The sequence below is a fragment of the Piliocolobus tephrosceles genome, chromosome 9 (assembly GCF_002776525.5).
Source record: "Piliocolobus tephrosceles isolate RC106 chromosome 9, ASM277652v3, whole genome shotgun sequence".
NCBI classification, from domain to species: Eukaryota; Metazoa; Chordata; class Mammalia; order Primates; family Cercopithecidae; genus Piliocolobus; species Piliocolobus tephrosceles.
The window spans coordinates 122426013-122450745 of record NC_045442.1 but is presented as its reverse complement, the minus strand read 5'-3'; the positions used below and the strand labels follow the sequence as shown (position 1 = coordinate 122450745).

The 24733-nt window shown below is 34.8% G+C and overlaps 1 long non-coding RNA gene across 6 annotated transcripts in view; it reads right to left on the bottom strand.

The window, feature by feature from the left end:
• Positions 1 to 17309, bottom strand: part of LOC111550036 — a 34904-nt gene extending 17595 nt beyond the window's left edge. For 4 of the 6 annotated variants that reach the window (XR_002733903.1, XR_002733900.1, XR_002733905.1 and 1 more), the window contains exon 1: positions 17068 to 17309. This is a non-coding gene — a long non-coding RNA (uncharacterized LOC111550036). Of the gene's footprint in view, positions 1 to 461; positions 518 to 2921; positions 3035 to 17067 lie in introns of all 6 variants that reach the window. The other 2 variants (XR_002733901.1, XR_002733902.1) reach the window with 2 other exon arrangements.
• Between the last annotated feature and the right edge of the window lie 7424 nt (positions 17310 to 24733).

Below are 24733 nucleotides of genomic sequence, written 5' to 3'. Positions count from 1 at the left end.
GAAAAAGGAAAGAAAGAAAGAAAGAAAGAAAGAAAGAAAGAAAGAAAGAAAGAAAGAAAGAAAGAAAGAAGGAAGGAAAGAAGGAAGGAAGGAAGGAAAGAGAGAAAGAAGGAAAGAAGGAAAGGAAGGAAGGAAGGAAGGAAGGAAGGAAGGAAGGAAGGAAGGAAGGAAGGAAGGAGGAAAAAATGAACGTTTATGGAGAGTCTGTCCTATGTGTTAGGTGCTTTCAGTCATTTGATCCTAGTGGTAATATCGAGACACAGGAATTATGATCACCATTTTACAGATGAAGGAATGGATCTTAGAGAAGTTAAGTAGACAGTACATAGTTCCATTGGGGTACGAAAAAAGTAAAACAGGTATGCTCTGGATCCTCTGTTAACAGATATTTAATGTATCACTTCCTTTATTTATAATAATTTGTTTTACAACTTTTTAAGTAAAAGTGAATAAGTACTTACCCAGTTCAATTTGCACTTAGAAGATGTAGCATAATTCTTTGCCTAGAGTAGGTGTCCTAAAATTATTTAAGAATTTGTAAGTAAATGAACATACGAATAACACATCTCACACATATATTTAAATGACTGAACAAGAATACTTGAATTCTACAGTTGCATGGACAAAAATTGTTGATGAAATTTCTAACTATAAGACCCCTAACAATTGAATAATAAGTTGAATGGCAATTATTCCACTAGAATGTGATGTGAAAGCCTGAAATCAAGTGTGTGTGTTTTGAGGGGGGTGGTGGGGGAAGCCTGGGCATTTCATTTTATTTTGTTTTGTTTTCTCACCTAACTAATCACCCGTATATATTCCCAATTACAAAGTGTTGCTTTAAATTCCAATTATTGCTTTTTTTAATTAAAAACTGATTTATATTTTAAATTAATATTCATATTCAAATGAGTATTTTGGGGGAGATTGGGGACAGCAAATCTCTTCAGAAGACCTCTGAGAAACACTTTGCTTAGTGGAACAAATATCTTAGGAGTGAATGATGAGTACAGGCCACCGTGGTACACATGCATCTGATAAAGTGGTCTCCCTGCCTCACCTTGGCCTCTTCCTGTCTCCCTCCCTCCTTCCCATCCTTCTCCTCTTCCTTCTTTTTTTAGGGATGCAAAACTTTTTTTTATAATAACTTTAAGGTTTTATTTTAAAGATGCAGCAAAGCATGTCATTTCTAACCACCTAAACGTTTCAAAGGAGAGCCAAGAAAGGATAACTACAACGCAAAGAGAAACCCAAAGTAGCGGAAAGTGAGGAGGAGAGAGGCTTCAGCAAACAAGAAAGTGAAAAACTGTTCTCGAATCAACCTCTACACAAATTACAGTGCATTGTGCTCAGTTCTCACAAACATGTTTTCTTCCGCAAAAATTTAACATTGAAGCCTTTTCTAGCTAAGCTGCATCTTGCTTTTGGACACATACGTGTCCATCATTTACTTGCTTACCCTTATATCTTATACATGAGAGAGAAACCTCAGGATCTCTAGGTTTTATATAATGAATACAAGTTTTATATAATCATTGATCTTGTACTTTCTTCATTCCCCACATACCTGTGCTTAAATGAAATCTACAATTTTATTGTCTGATAATTCGTGAAAGCACATATAAAGACAGTGTGAAAAAAAATAAGAGGCTACATATTGCATAACATCATGGATAACTTTGAAGGTAGTTAAAACATTTTAATAGTTTCATTTGACTTCAAAATAAATGTGTGCAAAAGTCAGTAACAATGCTATGAACTTAGTTTAAGTAGCAGCTAAACTGTAGCTATTAATATACCATAGAGTAGTTGCTGCCAGTTGAAAAAGAATGTTCCAGGCCAAATATTAATAGATGCATTTATTCCCACTGAGCAAGCTAAAAAACTAATAAAGTATTAGTTTGGTAATAAAGTAATTAGTAAAACTAATAAGTATTGCCCACAGATTACTCTTGCTAATTCAGGTTTATGAAAACATGAATTTATATTCCACAAGAATATAATTCACATGTGGTTACATTGCTTACCTAATTTGATTCAATCTAATGAATATTTCCGTGTATGGTTTATCCCTTATTCCCTATTTTTCTATATAGCATCTTTCCAGCTATGTATTCACCTACCTATCTATCCATTTTATATTTGACACCTAAACTCATTTGATATATTTCAAGAAAGTAAAATTAAACTGATATGGCAGTTATTTGTTGGCAAAATAAAGATAGATTAGTAAAGTCACATTTTCCCAGAAATGTTGTTATTACAAGTAACTGTCTGTCATGATGTCCATACTATAGTTGAAGGTCATGGTCATTTACCAAAGTCATACATTTGGCAGGACAATATTATTATATCAATTGCTCAATAAGAGTGACACTTTTACTCCTACACACCTCTAATAAAACTTTCCATCAAGAGTTCTTACGATATTACTTGGTGATACAATGACAATGTGGGCATTTCCACAAAATCTCTGTAACTGCTGATGACATTTATACAGCTGTTGAAATTGCACAGAGAATACAACATACAAAATAACATGAAATATTTTTACATGCTGTGCTCTGGGCGTTACTAAATTAAACCTATGATTCCCACAAGTTCCTTTTATGTGGCAGTGTCCTATCTAGAAGAAAATTTAGACATTACCTAGAACACACAAGTATCCTGTGTTTCAGTTTTTTAATATGAAGCAAGTTTTATCACATGAAAAATATGACGGTCCTTGACATTTCTTGGTTGTGAAAAGCCAGTTGGTTAAGGAAGTCCTGTTCACCTGGAGAAAACTTAGGACATCACATTTCACATGTGTGCACTGAGCACAGCCACTGAGACCTCGCTCGCGTTCCTCCGATGCTGTTTGGCATCTTGCCTCACCGCTTAAGTGATGGAGCTTTCTCTCATCAGGGTTGCTCACATACCTGAGGTGGGTGACAGCAAACACTTGGGGAGGAGTCTCTTAAACTGAACTCTCCCTCCACTTGGTCTCTAAGGCACGGCCTTCTTCACAAAACCTTTAAATCTGTCGTTAAAACTAAAGATGAAGAAACAAAATGGTTCAAAGAATGCAGCAGGTAATGTAAATTCACACGGAGAAGCAGCCATTGATAGCAGGTAGCTTTTTCTTGCAGGCAGCACGTTAAACAGGTAACAGTAAAACACTTAGGGTCAAAGACAGGAAGGAGTTCAAATCTCTCTCAAGTCATTTCATTTAGCCACTTCTCCTGTCCAAATTTCTGCTTCCTCATCTCTAAAATAAGGATAGTAACACCAGCGGTTTTTAGAAGCTGAAGGAGATGAAAGTACTTCTAACTCCAAAAGGGCTAACTGACTCTTATTTGATGCCTCGACTTCTATTAACCAATTTGAGAGAGCTCTCCAAGACAGCAGCATTCTGAAAAAGTGGTCAGAGTGGACAGAGAGAATTCACTGGGGGAGAAGCGTGGGGAACGGAACAAACGGAAACTTAGATTCCTTTCTAGATGGTTTCACTTTCTTCATGGTTTTCCTAAAGCACTTCTGTTTTTGACCTGCTGCAAGAAGTTTCACATAACCATTAGCAAATGGAAACTTTTGTCAAACGTGGACACCAGAATGCAGTGTATCCAACTCTATCTTAACAGGCAGCAAAGCTGAACAAGCCTGACCAGCAGCAGACACCAGCTTCTATGGCATAACTCACAAGTAACGAACACTCAATCATATATTGATCATATAGTCTATGCAAAAATGCATTCCATTCATTTATCATCATACCTCTAACTTGGAGGGTATGGAACATGAAGTGCACTGTGTACAGAGAATTGGGCTACAATTTAATCTACTTTGGAAATTTTATTCAATCTGTACATGTGCATGTGTGGGTAAACACAGCCAGTTAAAATGAAAAATAATTGAAATCAGCATTACATTTAACAGATTTGCTCTATAAATTCTGCTCATTACACATAACTAACATAGACTCTTTGATCAAAGAGAGATCAATGTAATTCAGTGACTCACCTTTCATAAAGAGTGTAATGAAACAATTTTCACTATTGGCATAACAACTTCTTGCATAAAACCTATTTCAATAATTTTAATCAAATATTTCTGAAAAATAAAGCACGTGTACCTTTCTTCTTTTGGATACCATTAAATTATTACCAACAGCCAAAGCAGCAAATATCTCTCTGTATTGGCTAGATATATGCAAAATTGAATAATCCAATAATTATTTCCATTTACTGAATTTATGAAAGAAATGGAAACAAAATGCAGTTTGTGGGTAAATAACAACAAAAATCTGAGATTCCTTTTGCTATTTTTGCCTTTCAACAGTGCTTTCTGAGAAGTTAATTATATTATTCCACTTAATGGAATTATATTATTCCATTAATTCAACCCAATCCATTCTAACAAAAAAATATATTCAAATTTTGTTTGAGCGCAGTGCCTAGAGTTCGAACAGGGCCTGGGTGATGTATCATAAGAGTGCATCATAGAAACAAAACATTTTAGTAACATGAAACACTAGAAGTGAAAAATGTGACTGCCTCAAGTGGTGCATACATGTAGTTTAACATAAGATTTCTTTTAATCTTGATGAGTTTTGAACATAAACCCTTATACTGTAAAGGACATAGGGAGTCAGTAGAAACTTTGGGCTAAGCCTTAGACTTGTTGGCAATGCTGCAGTTTATTTAAAATCGGAAAGCATTCCCCACTAGTGAAAAAAGGGAGACAAAACAAACAAAACAAAAATTATACTCAATACGATTACCCAGCACTAGAACAGTAAACTTAATAACCTAATTCTACTCCCTTTATTCAGAGAAAATAGATTTCTTAAAAGTCAAACCCTACTAATATTAATCAGAACTGAGAGAACTATCATTAAATAACTATATTTAGAGAAATGTTTATTGAGCTCACGTGAAGTTCAGCTTCATGGGAACAGAATTCTGTCTTGTTCTCTTCAACTCCTTAGTGTATAGAACAGTAACCAACAAATAGTAAGTACTAGATTGTTACTGAGTGAATCAGTGGGGTGGATTCAATATGCAGTCAAATATATGGAGGATGTTTTGGAGTCCTGAAAAATGTTTAGGTGAAAAAACAGTAAATATTACATATATACCGTGATCATAAATTATTTAGTGGTAAGGGAAATAATTAGAGGGAAATAGCTCCAAAATATTAAGTTGCTTAAGGGGAAAAAAAATACAGTGTTATTTCCCACTCCCACTCAATGTATCTTTGCAGTTTCCAAATTTTCCTCAGTGGGTACAGATTATTTTCACAATAAAATAGTTTTTAACAACATCCTTTCACTTTCTAAAATAACTATTAATGTGAATGGTTGTGGCTACTGACTGGAAAAAAAGGGGCAGTTTAGAAAGGTGAGAATTTGGAAAAAGAAAATGGATCTTTCGTGTGTTTCATTGAAAACAAATGATTAAAATATGATTAATATAAAATAATAATTTGAACAGGCTCAGCTGTGCCTATTTGAGAGGCAGTAAACTGCAGTGACTCAGAACTCAGGAACATGACTTGCTGGATACCAGCTTGGGTGAGCTGGGAAACCCATGGGCTCAGTCTGTTCCAGTTGCTTAACCTGAAGTTACTTAAACCCAATTTCAGGTCTTTTTTTTTTTTTCTTAATCTGTGAGATGGGGTAACATTAGCACTCATGTCCCATTCTGAGGATTACCAAAGTTAACACTTGTTAAAGCATGTCGAACAGTGCCTGGCACATGTTAAATGCTGTTAATGTAAGCTCTTATTATTAACCATTGTTCACCTTATACGAGGGACTGCAGAGAAACAAAAACAAACATATTCAGCTTTATTCTGGACCTTTAACTCTGCCAAAACCCCTTCCTGTCTAGAGCAATACTTCCCTTTCCCCTTTTCTTGTTTTTCTCAGTGCCGTGTCAGGTCTGTGACATCAAATATTATCCTGCATATATGGCCACCAAGCCTGTATTCTCCCAGATACATATACCTGTTTCCACTTCCTGCTGTGCAGCAGTACCACCAAGAACCCTTGCCTTGGTTCTCAGCTTGATGTATTTTGCTTTAAATGATCTACACAGGCTGGCTATTCAAAAACAGTTTCCCCCGCCCCTCTTTAAAATCAGTGCTGTGTTGATACTGAAATTGAGGTACATCTCATCTGAGCAGAGCTTTGGTTAGTTTACCACTTAGAATCAACTCATCTTGTTCTACGCTTTTGCCCAGGGCAGTATCACACAACATGTAGAAAATTAATAAATGTATATTGATAACTAGATTTACAGAATGCCTCTAGTGAATATTTAGAAAGCTTACTAGGCCTAAATCCAGGAGCTAAAAGGTGAAAATTGTGTTTACCTTCAACGTATGGACAGTTACTGTCTCAATAATGGCAGTTTGTAGCTTAAAAAAATAGCTATATTATATATATATATATATGTATATCAATCGAGAGAGAGAGATGTCACTTAAGCCCCACATACTCTGAAGCTACCTGCAGGTATCACGTGCAATTAGCCACGAAGTTGTAGTGAGACTTTTCAAATCTTGGCCATATATAGATTTTGCTGTATGTAGGAATACTCTACACAACTACCCAGACAAGCTTCTCAGTTATTCTTGGCATTCTATTTTAAAGATATAGAAAGAATGGACAATTGACTGAGCATAAATTAATTCCCTTATTTTTTGAAAGGTATATATCTTGTCTGACCAACAATAGTCTTTTAGGGGGTCGGAAGTGGTCCTCAAATAGGGAGGCACTCACTGCTAACCATCTCCAAAACTTAAACCAACATCAAACCCATTGAAATCTCAGATTCTGTGAGGTTTCCCAGGTTAAGACAATTAAATATTATAGCTGTTTACTATGACCAGAAAGAGGCACCAAGTGTTAGTTCCCAGGTCCTTCCTAAATCTTTTACAGTTTCTAACACTAAGAAAGCACACAATGCTCTTTAGATTAACACACCAAATTCTTAGCAGGATGTTAAAGTATTCCCAGTAAATCCCAAACAGGGCCAGAGGGATCACAGGCTTTCATGTGTGTTTGACCTAAGGCTCTTTCTCTAGTGAAAATTATTTCTCTTTCACCATTAAGAAGAACCTACATAAAGAAGTGCTGAAGGAAAGAGATACCTGCCCATCCCAACCAAATGACCTAGTCTCAGTTATCAATGCAAATGGTGAATATCACCGCCATTTTTTCCAACATCCAGGGCAGAGAAAGAATCTGTGTTTAGCTTCAATTAATTTAGAATTGACACTAATGTTTCAACAAGGACAAAGATAACAAAAAGTTAAGTGTCTAAATACATGGTTCCTTAATGCAGATCAATGACTATTCCAGGAATCTTCCTCGCTCTCCAATTTCCAGGATTGAGAAACAGACAAAAATCCTTAGAAAGCAAGCCCAGATCATCTGAGTAAGACATTATGCTTCAAGAATAGAAGATTACCTATCAACATTACCATAATCTCAGGTTTCTAGGAACATATGTAATACAACAAAACAAAAGCAAAGTTCACCTTAGGTTGAAGAAGGACATAAACAAAATACAGTGATGCATTCACTGGGTTTTGGGGAAAATCTACCCGGATGAAACTTGGTGATGCTGATGGCAGACTATTTAGTAAACCAACCAATTTTGTAAGACTATCTAACTTTTAACTTTTTTATTTTATTTATTTATTTATTTATTTATTTGAGACGGAGTCTTGCTCTGTGTCCCAGGCTAGAGTGCAATAGCGCAATCTTGGCTCACTACAACCTTCGCCTCCTGAGTTCAAGTGATTCTCCTGCCTCAGCCTCCCGAGTAGCTGGGATTATAGGCGCCTGCCACTGCATCCAGCTAATTTTTGTATTTTTTAGTAGAGACGGGATTTTGCCATGTAGGCCGGGCTGGTCCTGAACTCCTGACCTCAGATGATCCACCCGCCTCAGCCTCCCAAATCAATGGGATTACAAGCATGAGCCACCACACCCGGTCAGCCTTCTTTTTTTTTGTATTGAACGCTGTTCACGCTTAAGACTTTCTGATGATTACTAAAGTGGCCTATGTTCCTTCGTACAGTTGACTGTATGTTGAATATACCATTGAAAGAATGGCTAAGAAAAAAGAAAAAAATCCAGCGAGTCAATAAGAAAAAATGTTGAACTCTAAGATTATTCACTTTCTGGAGAATCCTTCTGTACTTCTTATTCTACTTCCTCAAGTAATATTAGCATATTTTTTTAACCAAGCAAGCAGGAATAAAACCTGTAGCTTCAAGTTTTCTGTTGCACAATTTATTTTGAAGGATGTTATTCTCTGATGTTATATCTAAATTTTGGAAAGAAAGAAATATTAAGAATATGGATGCTCGAGAATCAGAATTTGAAAAAACAAAACAAAAACAAGTCTTGTTTCCTTTTTAAAGTAATCTGTTGCAGGAGTTTTTTGTGTGTAATGGTATTGCTTTTGGAAGTATAATTCTTTTCATTTTAGACTGAAACAGTATTGTTTTGGACAAAATTAGAAAGCATATTCATTTTATTCTTTCATTATGCCTTGATGTACATACGAACATCTATCTAGCTGTCAGGTTTTTTTTTTTTTTTTAAGTCTGCTCTGTGCCCTGAAAGGGAAGTTTGAAAAAAAAAAAAGTTGTGGCATTTCACCACTCAACCCTCAAAGTGAGAGGTGAAACACACACACATACACACAGTTTGCAGAGCAATCTCATCTGTTTCCACTTCCTGCTGTGCAGCAGTACCACCAAGAACCCCTGCCTTGGTTCTCAGCTTGATGTATTTTGCTTTAAATGATATACACAGGCTGGCTATTCAAAAACAGTTTCCCCCGCCCCTCTTTAAAATCAGTGCTGTGTTGATACTGAAATTGAGGTACATCTCATCTGAGCAGTGCTTTGGTTAGTTTACCACTTAGAATCAACTCATCTTGTTCTACGCGTTTGCCCAGGGCAGTATCACACAACATGTAGAAAATTAATAAATGTATATTGATAACTAGATTTACAGAATGCCTCTAGTGAATATTTAGAAAGCTTACTAGGCTTAAATCCAGAAGCTAAAAGGCGAAAATTGTGTTTACTTTCAATGTATGGACAGTTACTGTCCCAATAATGGCAGTTTGTAGCTTTAAAAAATTGCGCCAAAATTCTAGGATTACATTTTTCTAAAGAAAAATCTTCAAGAAGTTTTAAGATCTTATTAATTGAATTACCAGAAAGATTAAAGCATAGGAAACTTCCTTTAATCTGATGTTCTATGAATCTTTGAAACGTTCATATTTTTGCTCAGTTTAATATTGTTTGAATAAATCTATGAATATTTTATTAAAATAAAGATCAGATCTGAAGAACAAATTCAGTGCAAAGTACTTCAAAACTTACGAGATAGTAAGGTAATTTTTATTGACAAGTAGCATGGTATATTGTGGGAAGGTACATATGGCAAGTCTACGCAGTTACAATTCCAAGTATGCCATTAAAATAACCACAGGAGAGGTAGGATCAACATGTTCTGAATTGTCAAATGAATGAGAAATCCCGAGCCATAAGTGAAGTTTTCTCATTAAGTTATAGTATGTTTATAATTTTCAAGACTGTGATTTTATAGTAGCTATGAAAATACTTTAATATAAATGAAATATATTAAAATAAGCTTAAACTCAAATAATTATGAATTATTATGGAAGATATCTAGAGCATTCTTTTTTGTTGTTTTTCTTTATTTTATTTTTTGAGACAGGGTTCTATTCTTTCACGCAGGCTAGAGTGCAGTGACACAATCTCAGCTCACTGCAACCTCCACCTGTTGGACTAAAGCCATCCTCCCACCTTAGCCTCCTGAGTAGCTGGGACCACAGGCATGCATCACTACTCCTGGCTAATTTTGTTTTTCATAGCACATCACGTTACTGATTTCCTAGCGTGTAAGTAACCAAGATGCTCAAACAAGCAAATATTTTCCTTGAGTGTGACTTAGTAGAAAAAAAGAGAGAGAGGCCGGGCGCATTGGCTCAAGCCTGTAATCCCAGCACTTTGGGAGGCTGAGACGGGCGGATCACGAGGTCAGGAGATCGAGATCATCCTGGCTAACACGGTGAAACCTCGTCTCTACTAAAAATACAAAAAACTAGCCGGGCGAGGTGGTGGGCGCCTGTAGTCCCAGCTACTCGGGAGGCTGAGGCAGGAGAATGGCGTGAACCGGGGAGGCGGAGCTTGCAGTGAGCCCAGATCGCGCCACTGCACTCCAGCCTGGGCAACAGAGCAAGACTGCTATACTTTGATACACTTTATAGCGGGTTTTTTGTTTGTTTGTTTGTTTTGCTTTGTTTTGTTTTGTTTTTGTGAAAGAAGTAGATTCTGGCAATTGATTTCCATTTGCAACCTACCTCCCTGATTAAAAGAAAGTCATTTTAAGAGAACATAATTTGCTTTGGATTCAAACAATTTAAGGGCCGGGAAGTGGATTGGGGGGTTATATTTAAAGGTATCAGCTAGTCCAGATGGCCATCTAGCTTTTAAAACTGCCGCCAAGCAACTTAAATATGTTTTATTCTTCAAGAGATTTGGAAGCAATACAAGACATATTCTACTAATGTTCTGAAAGAATAAAGAAAGGGAGAGGAAGGGAGGGAGGGAGGGAGGGAATGCTTATAAATGAAATAAGTAATACGTCTATATTTTTCTTCCCAACATTTGCCCCACATTTTTAAAAATTTTAGCCATCATCATATATGTGATCTTAAAAAGTCACTAGATCTTTTTGGGACTTAGTTGGTTTACCTCTAAATATAGGAATTTCAGTTGGTCTCTACAATGTCATCATAGCACAGAAATCTGCTCTGCATGATTTTATATCAAGGAATGCTATGTTGTCTACCAAACATGAAACTTTAGAACTAGAGGAATTCATGAGTGTCTGGGGAACAACATGTTCTGAGCTACATGATTCTGAATCACCTAGAATTTGGTAGTAAGTGTTTTATGTTATATTCAGATATCTGCAAAATTAGTGATACATATAGCATGTGTCCAAATATTTAGCAAATAAAGATGTCTCATGTGTGCTGAGAATTTTACTCTTTTGGTAACAGAATATTTTATAAAATTCCACTTAATGCAGATCTTGCAAATGAAAAGAAAAATTAACAAATCAGTTCTATTGTGATTCCTGATTTTAACTTACATTGAAATTGATGGTCACATACAGATAATAGTCTAAAACCTCAACCACATACTCATATGTTTGCAAAGATTCAGGATTTGGGCATTATGTAGATAGAATGTGTAAGGCTTACTAATCTAAGACTTTTCAGTCAGTATTCCAAATATGATAGCAGTCAGCCAGTTGGGTTCCTCCAATAAACTTATTTATTCTCACCCAGTCTCCCTTTCATGACTTTAATAATCATTTCCATTGGAATTTCAATAGTATTAAATAAATTATGAATCACACAGGAATAACTCCAACCTTTGTAGCAAGAATACGAGCTTAAATATGTTATATACTTTCTAGCTTATTATCCTCCTGGAATTTTTGACAGAGATGCCTATACAGGAAAATGCACTAGCTTCCTAAAATGTGAACAAACTCTTAAGAACTTACTATAGATTTAGATCATTTAATTACATTTTCAGTCACAGAGGCTTATGAGAAGTAGGTTATTAGATTCTGCTTCAATGCTCTATCTTTAAAATGTTTATTTTCCCAATTTCCGTTGTTCTTACGTTTTTCTCAGACTTCCACTGTTAGTATTCTAATGCTTCTTCACAATTACATCTTTCTCTATTAAAGCAGGACTTCTGGAGGTTTTCTCTGGAGTGGTGGTTTTTACCCCCAAGGTTAGTTATTTACTAGTTGACTTATGTAGGGTCAAGTCAGTAGAGGAATCTCACTTTATTCTACATAAATATATGCATGAAACACCTAAAAGAGATGTAACAGACTTTATATACTTGACGCACCCTACTGGAAATCACTGCAGTACATATTAGATTCAAAATTACTAAACCTGCCTTCTCCAACCCTATCTTCCTGTTTTTATCTCTCAAAAGGACAACATGTGAATCTCTTTTCTCTAAGTGTAAAATAAAATAATTTATATCACATAAGTATAATTATATTTGACTAATATAAGCCAAACTAATTTATCATTTATAATTTTATCATAGCCATTTCTCTTTTAGTTGACAACTTTTGTTTTGACATGAACCACAGATCTTGGACATCAAGTTTTCAGATATTTTCACTCATGGGCTCCATATTTTTCTAACACTGCTATTTTAACCTTCTTTCTCAGATTTAACTTTTTGATTCCTTCCTTTAGATAAGTAAGTATTATTTTAAACTTTCAGCCATTTTTATGTATCTATAAGTGTAAAATAAATGTGGAAAGAAGCACAAAAAAATGTCTTTTTCTTCCTCCTTTGTGTAACTCAAAATAGCTGAATTGATTTACCTCCAAATATCTACATAGAGTTTAACTTTGAACAGACTTGAAACACACACAAGGTTTTCAGAAACTTGTAAGTGACCAACAACATAGAGGAATAACAAAAGTCATCTTGAAACTTTAAATACACTGGCTTTTGCCACAGACATTTTAATTTACTAGCTGGAGATAGAAACCTCTGAAACAGCCATTTATCTTTTAGTTAAAATGCAGTCTCTTAAATACACGCATCTGTCCTGTGTATGTTTTTTTTTTTTTTTTAATCCCAAGTAGTATCATTTGTAAAATAGATTTCATGATACTCTTTGCCATTCACCAAAGTATTTAAACGTTCTTTCTTTAGAAAGTAGAATCTTGCAGATTAGAATAACTGTGTTGAAAGCATAAGAAATACCACTTTACAAATAAGGAGATATCCTGTTTCGTCCTTGGGTTTTATATGATTTAATAGAGGTAATGCTGTCATGCAGATAGTACCATTTAAATAACTTCGTTTAAGGCCTTGATGGACGTTTTGTAATCATTCTCAGGGGGGAATCACTACTATATCCATTTCAGTCATATATATTTTAAATATGGAATTATTTTAGCTAAATGTTCAAGGTTTGTGTTTAGCCAGAGACAATTTAAGTTAAATTTAGGAAATACCTTTGAAGAGTTTAACTTTCTCTTTTTAACCTTTAGTGATGTATTAATCACTAACCCTTGAATTGCTGGTGCGTTTAAGAAAGAATGTTATAGATGTGGGCCCAATACTTTCATGCAAGTGACACTATTGCTGCTCATAGCCTTAAACACGGTCTTAATATGTACTTGTTTGAACTGCTTCCTCTCTACCAGAGCAGTTTTTCCATCCTTTCTGTTATCAGTTGAAGAAAGATCTATTTTTGAAATTTGTTCCCATAACTAAAATGAGGTGGATTAACTTTGGCCATGAAGCTAAGCGTTGTGAAGACGGAGATGTAAAAGTCAACACTATTAAAATCAACCACTCTCTGGGGACCTGTTCTCCTTTTGATAGACTCAGAGTGTTCATTAGTTCTTTTGAATTTCTATGGGAGATCTGTGGGCAGAACCAAACCAGGAAATAGTTGCCTCCTAACTTTGAAAATACCGGGGGACCACATTGACACTTTCCACTATGTCATTCTGCTGACCCTTGAGCTCTGCTTTTATCTTCCTTCAATGAATCATTCCACTGTGGTTTTAATTAAGAAAAATCATGTTGTAGGGAGTGAAATGATCTGGAAAGGATCAAGCCAAAATTTATACCTAACTGGCTATCTTACAAACACAACGGATTTTTTTCCTGTATAATTCATTCCTTAAATTTAAAAAAATACCCTTAAGGAGAAGGGGGAAACATCATTTTTACAAAAATATTTTAATTAAAATCTTACACTGTTCACTTATTAATTTTATCAGAGGTATATAATTAAGCAATTCACCATAGGTAATAAATACTCTGGATTGTCTAACACTGTCTAGAGTCTCCTAATCATTTAAAAAAAAATAGTTTCGCTTCTTTTGAAGCTCCTGTTTTTGTTTCCTGGGTGCTGTGATGAAAACCAAACAGAGCTGGTATTTTCTTAGAATAATAAGCAACTTAAAATTTGAAGTTGTTTTGTAACTGTAGTGTCTTACCTGACTGTGATAGTCTAAAGGGATGGTTCTAGAAACTGAATTTGTTACTCTTAGAATTGTGTAGACTATTTTAAAGGCATGATAATATGTTGGAAAAAAATGGTTATTTCCAGGGAGTTTCTGCAGATAAAAAAAAGGGTTAAATATAGCAATAAGCATAATAGAGGACTTTAGTAAAACTAAACACTTTTTAACAGTTTTAAGAACTGGGTGAGCCCAAGAAGCTGAACTGGAGTCAAAAACAAACTCGTTCAACAATAGAGAAGAAAGGAAAACGGAAGCAACAGAGAATGGAGCTGTCTTCGTTGCATGATTAGAGTTAAATGCAAATATGTGATGTTTGGATTAAATGAATTTAATTGATCCTAGAATATAGTCCAGACTTTAGATGCTACATCTTATACTATTTCTGTAGTAAGCCAGATATTGTTAAGTGAATTTATATCAATGTAACTGACTAATAGAAGCCAAGTTTATTTTGAGAGGCCTAATATGTTCAGGGAAATTTTTCATTATGTAAGCAAGTGATTTGAAGAGACTTAAAATGGCTTTCATGTTTATGTTTTATAAGTTTTATAAGTTAATATCATCTCCTGAAAATACAAACCACAACTACATTTTAACACCTTGTATGTAAGTCTACTTTTTCTAAAAAAAAAAAAAAAAATCTACCTGAGGTAAGTAGAAATTTACCTCTGGTGCACAGTTCAGATTGGAATATTTCAAGGACATAATAATAATGGAGTTTTTATTTTTTTAACCTAACCATGAAAAATAAAGTCTTATTTTATAACTATGCAGATTGAAACAATTTAAGATGCTTATTATTGGCTCATTGATTATTTATTTGATTCTACCTTTTGATCAGATATTCTCTACAAAGTGTAATGGTAAGATGCTTGGGACACAAGGTAGAGAAAATAAAAATTGTGAGTGGGTAGGCAAATAGTCTAATATAATTCAGTGACATTTACATTCATGAGCCCAGTTGGCAAAAGGCATCTTATTTTTCGTTAACTGTAGGAAGAATTATAGAGTGATTCTTAGAGATCACGGATTCCATTTACAGTGGCCATGTAAATTTCTTAAATTCAAATGCAGTCCTTTTAAGGCCCACAGGGACAGGATGTTGAGAGAAGAGAAACAACTCTATCAGCCTCCAAGTGAACAGGAGAGTGCTCCCTGGCACAAGGTAGTGCCTGAACCTGGCCAGAGGAAAACTCAGCCCAGAAATGTGTAGAGTGGGAAGGGGAGCACTTTGGGAGCCGCCTCCTGGGGATGAGGTCTGCAGTGCATCTAAAGAGTGTTAAAAGTAGAGGGGAGAACGTGGACTTGGTTGGAGAGCTGGGTTAGCCTCAGACACTTACCGATTATTTGTTATTTGGCAAATGATGTAACCGAGACTCTGTCTTCTCATTTATATTATGAAGATTACAGTCTCATGTTGGTTAAGAAAATCAAACATGCACAAAGCTAGGTGATGCCCCAAATGGACTGAACAGGTCCCACAAATAGGATTTTAGATTTGGCGAATCTCTCTTTACTAATTGTTCGCACACTTAAATACTAAAAACATTTTATGCTGATAGAATTTCCACGGAAAATTCATCTCTGGACACATCTTCAGGCCCCAGGGAACTTTAAAGGGAACATTTAACCTTTCCAGTAGGCAAGAAGGATGATACAAGAGAAGTTTAATTCCTTTGAAAAATCTATGGGTGACAGATATTATTTGAATTACAATGAATGATCAAGAAATATTTCCTTCTGTCTATGTTTGTTTCTCTCCATTTTCATAGCATCTAAAATATTTGGTTAATACCATTTAAGAATATCTAATTTACCACAAAGGATAAAAATCAACAGATTGTATACCTTGGAGTATGTTTACTGTAATTTCCAGTATAAAGAAAAAGGTTAGCCAAGTGCTAAGCCATTTGCTATGTAATTTTTAAAGTCCTCTACAACTGAAAAATTGTTTCCATTGCTTTATGGAAAAAGAGCTTCAGAATGATCAGAATGACTTCTCCATGGAAATTGATATACAATAAAATCCATTTTTTTTCTCTTTTCAATGAAATTGCTTTCTAGTTTCCAATGGCTAACTCCACAAAAAATTACTTGCTCCAGTATAAAAATGAATATCATTGGGTAGCATCTGGAATTCTAGCAATTGAATTCAAGTATACTTCATCCTTAAGGTCTCAAGCTACATTGGAATATTGTAAATAACACACTAGTCAAATATCCTGATGTTGGTTTTTCGATTGTGCTTTTGTTCTTTGAAAACATTGAATTAGCCAAAATTGACTTTTTAATTACGAAATAAGAAGTGGTTAGAATGTACTTTTTGTCCTCTTCTTTTTCCATTTTTTTTTCTTCATTTCTGGGAATCTAAACCAAACCAAACGTGATAATTTCAGAAGAGATTAACTTGATTTTTTTTCCTTTATCAGTAGCAGACTCTAACTTACCCACCTTTCCCACTGTTTCTTTGAGTTAGAATTTGAACAATTTAAGCCTTCATATTTGGAATTTTATCTCTTTTAATCTTTGTAACTATTATGAGTAAAAATCAGGAAATGCCTCATTGGTACCCTGGGTTTCTCAGACAACCCACTGATTTATGGTCTTGAGACCATAAACTCATTTTCCTTACATGAATGATATTTCCACATCCACAACAATACCACCAAATATATGTATCCAGCACTGACTAACTGCAAATCCTCAAAGTGAACCGCATGCATTTTAATATTGCATAGTTTGCTGATTTATGATTTCCCTTAATGTACGTAGTTCACATTTTTGGAAGAATTCCACAAAAGAAGAAGAAAAGGAAATCTAATCTAAAATTACTATTTTGAAGGGGATAGCAGATTGAAAATGAGAATTTTGAAAGTTTCAATACCACTGGGGAAAGTATTTGCTAGAGTTTAGAAGGACAGCGTATGGTACTTACAGGGGACCGCCAGGGGCCTGGAGAACTGATATCCTGAGTCCTCTTGAAGAGCAATAGAGGTTGTTTCATTAAGTGCAAAAGCATCGTTCTTAATTTGAAAACTGTGGGCAGAAACAGAAGCCCAAGACTAATTTTTCCATTGCTAACTCTAGAGTCTCGGCCACTGAAGTCTGAAGATACTTTCTTTGAGAATGCATATTATTTTACTCACAACTAAAACATTTAAGTATCTTAGCTGATCAGTGGAGTGAGATTAAAAGGTTTCTTTTTTGAATCATCAGATAGAGATGTACAAGGGAGAGAGCACACAGGGTGTGTTCAGAAGGGCTTGCTAAAGTGCTCGGCTCTTAGCATTAAAAGTGTGATGTTTATACACCATCCTGATGGAAAACACTGCTTTCCAAATCCTAGTCACATTTTAGGATTAAGTCACAAATTTTAGGATTTCCTAAAATCCTGGTTTTGTTTTAAAACACACAAAAAAAGTGTTTTAAAAGTCACTGGATAGGAGGAAAGAAAGAACAGATTCAGCCAACTGCTACTGATTTATTATAATTGTCCCCATTGAAATTGGGACAAAATTTGTAACATGCTACTCTGAAACTGATTACCTTCTCAATTCTGTCAGTAGCAGAGAATTGAGCCTCAACAGCACCAATTCAAAATAGTTTAGATCTTGCCCCTGCCTAATTATGTAACAGAAAAGCACAAAGTTTGAGGGGTGAGGCGGGAGGTGGTTATTTTTCTAGGAAACTTCCTTCTCTTCCACTAATGTGTGAATGAGTAAGGACAGTGAATCTCTGTTTCTGATATAAATATTAGGGGTAGAGGCTGAGTAGAAGACCCTCTTTTTGTTTTCTGTAGCTCCTTCTCATTCACCAATGGTAAGGGAGACTTGGCTGTCATCTATAAGTGTACACAAGTATATCTTTATAGAGTAGAGATACGTCTGCATATTAAAAAATCTGCCATAAGTGATAGAGTAGAAAATAATGTCCTACATACCAGAATGTTCTCCTAAATTAGACATCTTGCAGGTATTCAGCATTCTTTCCATTTCCAAATTGCTCCCACTCCCTGTTTTTTTCATCACCCCTTTTTTCCTCATTAGCTCTTTGGAAATAAATATTTTTAGTTTAATGTTTGTTTGTTTGTTTCTTTTTCTGCAGAGAACCACATATGTATGAGATTTGTGCAATGATTTCTCAAGGAAAAAAATGTTTTAAAATACAGCATGGCGGTGGTTTTAAAAAACGTAGTCATTCTTCTCACTACAACAGAGTAAGATAAGCAGGGAGATCTGTTATTTCCAAATTAAAGGTGATTAAACTAAGATATATGGAGAGATGACATGGCATGTGAGGTTTATAGGGCTAGAAATTGCAGAACCGTGTAGAACTCACTTTAACTACAGTACAGCAACAGCACACTCTATCCTTATAATGACATCCTGTATAATTTAGTATGCTCTGTATCTCACTTTAAATGTAGTGTAAGGATGAAGCAGTAGAAAAACGAACGCTGGGCCTTTTAATAATGAGGCTCACGTTTGCTATCTTAATTTCAGGAATTAGGAATAGGAGGGATGCTAAGGAGACTGTTTAAATTTTTAAAAAGTTCTCTCTATGCCTGATACAGATGCAAATTGCTTGCTCATTACATTCTATCAACCTTTTTGAACAAGTTTACTAAAACAATCATTCTCTGGCAGTAAGACAGCTTACCTGCCAAGCTTGACATTTCTATAACCAAATCAATATTTCAATAGCTTCCAACTATAAATCTGATGTTGATTTGAATTCTAGGGAGTAATGAATGATCCAATTAGAGAACAAACAAAAAAAGTAAAAAAAAAAAATAATTAGAGTGTTTATTCTTCCTTGATGATAAGGAGTCCTTGACAAGACAGAATGCTGTTGCCAGCAAGCCTCCTTCTTTACGTGTAATTGATCTTGGAAGTTAAAGGTTTGTTTGCATTTTTAACATTGAGAGTTAAATATATTCCTTTGATTGAGCGGTTAAGTGGCAGCTCACCTACCCCAGAGTTTATTATTCCTTTGTGTCTGAAATGTGCAGGAATTTTCTGCCACCTGAGGTACACTTGCAGATGAACATAGACATGGTTTAAAAAAAGAAGTACTCAGTGCATTCCCTGCCATATAGGAGGACCCTTGAAAGGTCTGTTGAGCGAATAGTAAATGTTGTTGCACTTCTTTTACTTTTACAAGTTTCTTTTGGGGAGTCTAGAATCTGATAAACAATCAGACCCATTGGGTTGTTGATTGTGTACCTAACATGATCAAAACTCTTTTCGAGACAAACCAGATTGAGATTCCAACAGGTTTGGTCTATTAAGGACAAATGATTGAATAAATAGGTTTCCCTCTCTTTCTTTCTCTCTCTCTCTCATACACACACACACACACACACACACACACATTTATTTATTTAAAGTTTATTTAAAATGCTAAGAGTAAAGGATAAATGCTCAGGAGATGTCACAGTGTATTGTGTACAATAATTCCTTCCTTGCTTTATGAACTAGCAATTCCTGTGAAAGAGCCGAACCTAGAAGGCTCACAAAAATGTGGTTGTGCTGAGAGAATAATGCTGATTCACAAGTATGAGGAAGAACAGAAGATAGGAATGGATCCCCAGTGGGTCCTGCAAGGATACGCCCTAGCTTGCCTGGGACATTAGGGGAATGAGGTGACATTACTCAAAGATGTTATGGATACTAGGGTAAAGAGTTTTATTCCATACACAGTAGGTTATCACTGAAGGTTTTGAGCAAGGGCTCAGAATTTAAATTTTGAAAATTTGCAACATGTTGTGACCAACTGAAGCTAAGGGATGATTGAAATAAGAGAAATGGTTAAGACACTTAGAAAAACCAGGGTCACGGTGTTGGAAGGTCTGGACAGGGGAAGCTGCAGTAAATATGTAAAAGAGACAGGTGTAGAAAATAAATCTGGGTCTAGAATTAAAATAACTCCCATTTGCCTGACATACTTCATTTTTGACAAAATTCTCAGGATGCTACAAGGAGCTAAGGACATCTGTACAAAGGACATTATATTTGTAAATATATAATAGTAGTATTTTCTCATGGGGCTCCAAAGTTGTATATTTTCTTTGTCTTCGAACTAGTAAGATAAACAATGGTGCAGGTTAAAAGGCATTGTAGCATCAGAGATATGTCTGAGGTTTCAAGCCTGGATGGGGAAGATGATTAAAAACTCCGTCTGTGGAGTCAGAACCACTTTAGTTTGAAATTCCAGCTCCATTTCTTCTTTCCAAGTTGCTTTGGATCAGTTTCTTACCCATCCTTAAGTCTGTTTCCATTTCTGTAAAGCAACCACCATAATGTGTCCTTTGCTATTTGTTGTAAGAATTAAATGAGACAATGCATGTAAAGTGCTTATAATCAATAGTAGCTGGTTAATGAGGAATTACCACTATAATTTGGTTTTAAAAGGTAAAATTGGAGGCAGAATTTGGAGGGCATATGAGTAGTTCAGAGTCATATATATCAAGTAAGTATTTAGAAATGTAGAACCAAAGAGAGCAAAAATCCCCAATGGGAAATGCTAAGTCTAGAGATGGTAGCTGAATCCAGAAACATGGATGATAGAGCCTTCCAAGGGGGCATATGCAGAGATGACAGCCAGGGACAGATCTTTGGGAAATCCCTGAATTTAAGCAGTAGGAAGAAAAGCCAGAAAAAGCACACAGGAACTTTTAAACATAAAAGATACATCTTTTAAATTTTCTCCTTTAATTAAATTAGTATCATTTGCTCTATTTATGAAAAAAATGCAAATGTGAATTTCATGACCTTCATATTTGGTTTAATATCATCATGATTATAAATGGCTTCCCTAAGACACTTTTGGGATATGAACTCTACATTTTCTGAAGCTCAGAAATTTCTACTCTCTAATGACTGTTTTTTGGCACCATGTAATTGACTAGAAGCTCACTTGAGCTTTGTTAGATAAATGTTAACTTCACGAACTTAGTGATTCAGCAAAATGCCTGTCAGGAAGAGTTCATGATTGCAGTATGTGACACACGCCTCTGCCATGTGTCTTTTTTATGTTGGTAAAATGTCATTTTGTTAACATGTAAATCTATGAACAATTATTAGTAAAGATGTGACATACAACTAGCAAAGAAAAGTGACCTGATGATCTAATAATTCATTCATTTTCCCACTATTATAGATGAATCAGGTCCATGAGAAATCTCATAGGATAGATTTTAACCCTATGAGGCAGCGAAGACTTTTAGCCTTCCAAATGAAATTTTCAATATGCATGTTCCAGAAAGCAAGCTGGGTTTCAATAAATCTCAGTACATATCCAGAGCATGTATTTTAATAACTCAAAGTATTCAAATTTTAGGGTTGCAATTAATTTCAAATTTTTAAATGGTAAAATTGTTTTCTTCATTGTTTCCAAACAAGAACTCCAGAATCTATAGTGTTTCGGGTAATAAAGGCAGCAGGTAGTTATACTTTATGAGTTTATTAAAGATAGAAACTCCATATACATCACCACACCCAATTTCCTCTTTCTCAAATATGGTCATTTATAAGAGCAAAACAAGAGACAGGGAGAAAATTGTAAACTAAAATGACAGAACAGTGTCTACTGGTATACAAAGCAGGTTACTTTTTTCCCCATGGGGTTGCAGTATAATTATTTATATTAGAAATAGGCTTGTTTTTTGAGCCAGAGCTTCTCAGTTAAAATCATTTTAAGAAAACAATGCCATGACTTCATTTAAGTAAGTGCTGTGATACAAGAAATGTATTACACGGTGAGGAGATAAGATTTTATCCTCTGTGATTTCCAACGTTCATGAGCTTCTTGTTACTTTTAAAGAGATTTAAAGAAATATGATCTTAGAAACTGCTAGATTATTTCTAAGTTTCTGCAGCAAACTTTTATTTAAATATTACTATTTTTTTTCTACACAGTGAGATAAAATGAGGACTAAAAGTAGCTTGCCCAAAGGACTTCTCAAAGGAAACATAAGGCAAATCAAACATATTTCTTCTTCCTGACATTTTTGGAATTGTTGAAGTAATTCAAAACTTGACCTCTCTCTATGGTCAAGAAGTTAATTTAAAGGTATCCTCTTAGAAATAATTACTTTAAAAGAATACAATTGAACAGATAGCATCCACTTATTCAGGTATAATTATTATTAAAGATATTGAAGTGAACTGACTTTGTTTCTGTTTCCACCAATCTTTAATGAACAAAGGATAAAACTATTGGTTAAAATGACGCTTTAGAATTGTTCATGAATATTGTTTCTTTCTCAGGACCAGGGCTGACTGCTTAACAATTAAGTAATAAAGGCATTCATTGTACATAATATTGTCCAAAAGACTTGGTCCTGAAAACCATGAAACCAGCTAGAAAATGGAACAGATATTGAAATAATGAAGTCAGTACACAACATTGTAATTTGGTTGTTTTAGTGATATTTGGAATCATATGGATTTTGCTTCACATTTCAACCCTGTCCCTTCCTCACAGCCATTTGGCCCTTGTCTTCTAGATCGATCTGTAGGGAGTTGTGAGGATTAAATGATGCCCGTGGCACCCCACACAGCATGTACATTTAAGAGCACTCTCTTAAGATTCCATAATCTCTTTCTTCCTTTATTTAAGATTTTGCTTTGTGGAGTAATGGTCAAGGACAACTTTACTTGGTTTTATGTCTACAAAACAGTCACGTGTGAACTAAAGAGTATGTTATTGACTCAAGAGTCATCATACTTGAACCATGAAGTAGATTTTCTATGGTTAAAAACACTGGTTTTAAAAATATGGAAAGTCATAAATGAGTCATGGCAATCTTGTGAAAAAAGCACAGATTATACAGAAATGTATGATTCATCTGTGTTTTCCTTAAACTTTTATCTGGTGAGAGAGAAGGTTTATTGATTTGCACATCTCCTTCTAGGATTATTAGAGCATATGCATGAAATTTACATTCAAAACAGAGAAGAATAACTGCCACAAAATCCTTCATTTTAAATTGAGGGACAAAATCTATTACAGATTTCCTGTCTTACACAATTTCTATAATAAGAATGGATTTTATGATCTGGAAAGAAGTTCAATAAAAATAAAAGTTGTCTATAATAATAAAAGCTATAGACCATTAAATATAAGAAATATGAATATATATGAAATTTAGAAAAAAATATGATGTCCCTCTCATTTCCAAATTATGTCCCTTCAATAAACACAAGAATAAATGGGTTCCATTTAGAGAGAACAATGATGGATTTTTCTTAAAAATTATAAAACTGATGAAAATTTTGTCTGTTTTTTTGTTTGATTTTTCCTCTGTTTTATGAAATGTTACCATAAATTACCCGGCATATGCATCTCCTCTCAATTGTGTGAATATATTTATAAGATATATGCCTAGAAGTGTGTTTGCTGAGTCACTGGATAGAAAATTTTAGATATTAAAAGAAAATGACTAATTTCTCTTAAAAGTTGCACTAATTTATGTTGCCACCAAGGGCATATGAGTGTAAACATTTCACCACATCCTTACCAGCACCAGATGGTATCAACCGTTTCAATCTTTGCCAATGTCATAAGTAAAATGGCTTTCTATTGCTTTAATTTGAATTTTTTAATGATGTGTTAGGTTTAAACTTTTCTCATATTATTAATCATTCCTGTAAATTTTTCTCTGAATTTTATCCTCAAGACATTTGGCATTGTTCACGATCTCATTTACTTTTCATACTGATCCTATAATATGATATGGGTATATTATTATGCACGTTTTACAAAAGGAAACATTGGTCGCATAGATACTTAGTATAATGCCCTATATTAGCTGACTGATAAATGGCACAGACAAAGTTTGAACAAGAGCCTGCTTAACGCCAGGATCACTGCCTAAGCTACCGGGCTACAGTGCATTTGTCTCCAGCCTATAAAGAGAATTCTTCTGACACTTAGCCAAAAAGTACAAGCACCTGTTATGTGCCTGGCCCTGTGGCAGATTCTGTATTTACAGCTACAATAAAAAATGTACAATTAATAAATAAGCACATTAATCAAAACACATTTCCTCTCAGTAAGCTTACTATGTAGAGACATTAAAAACAATTTTACAAATTACAAATTAGTATCACAGCAAGTACCACAAATGAGAACTGTGGGATGCTGTGTGTGAGACTAATGGGTTGACTGGCATTATATTTAGGGAGCTTTGCATAAACATAATCAAGATACATAATTTGTAAAAAGTAACAAGAGAGATAAAAGACAGATAATAAAGAAATACTATGAAAAAATATGTTAAAATTTATTTTTATCCTAACAGAAATACCTTTATCCAAAATTTTAACTTGGTTTTCAGAAAAAAAAACCTTCTAAAATATGCGAACTTATTGACTATGCCTTTTCTTTATCTAAACTTTTACTCCTCTAATAAGCAGTAAAGAGTCAGTAAGAGGACTGAGATTTGCATAAAATGGAGAGAGGTTAATATGCATGTTTTGAGAGACTAAGGGAAGTGATAGATGAAGAGGTTGTTATAAGAGAAATTAACCATAAACAGAAAAAGGAACCCATACTCCCTTACTCACTCCTCCTCGGAATCAGCAACCAACTTTTAC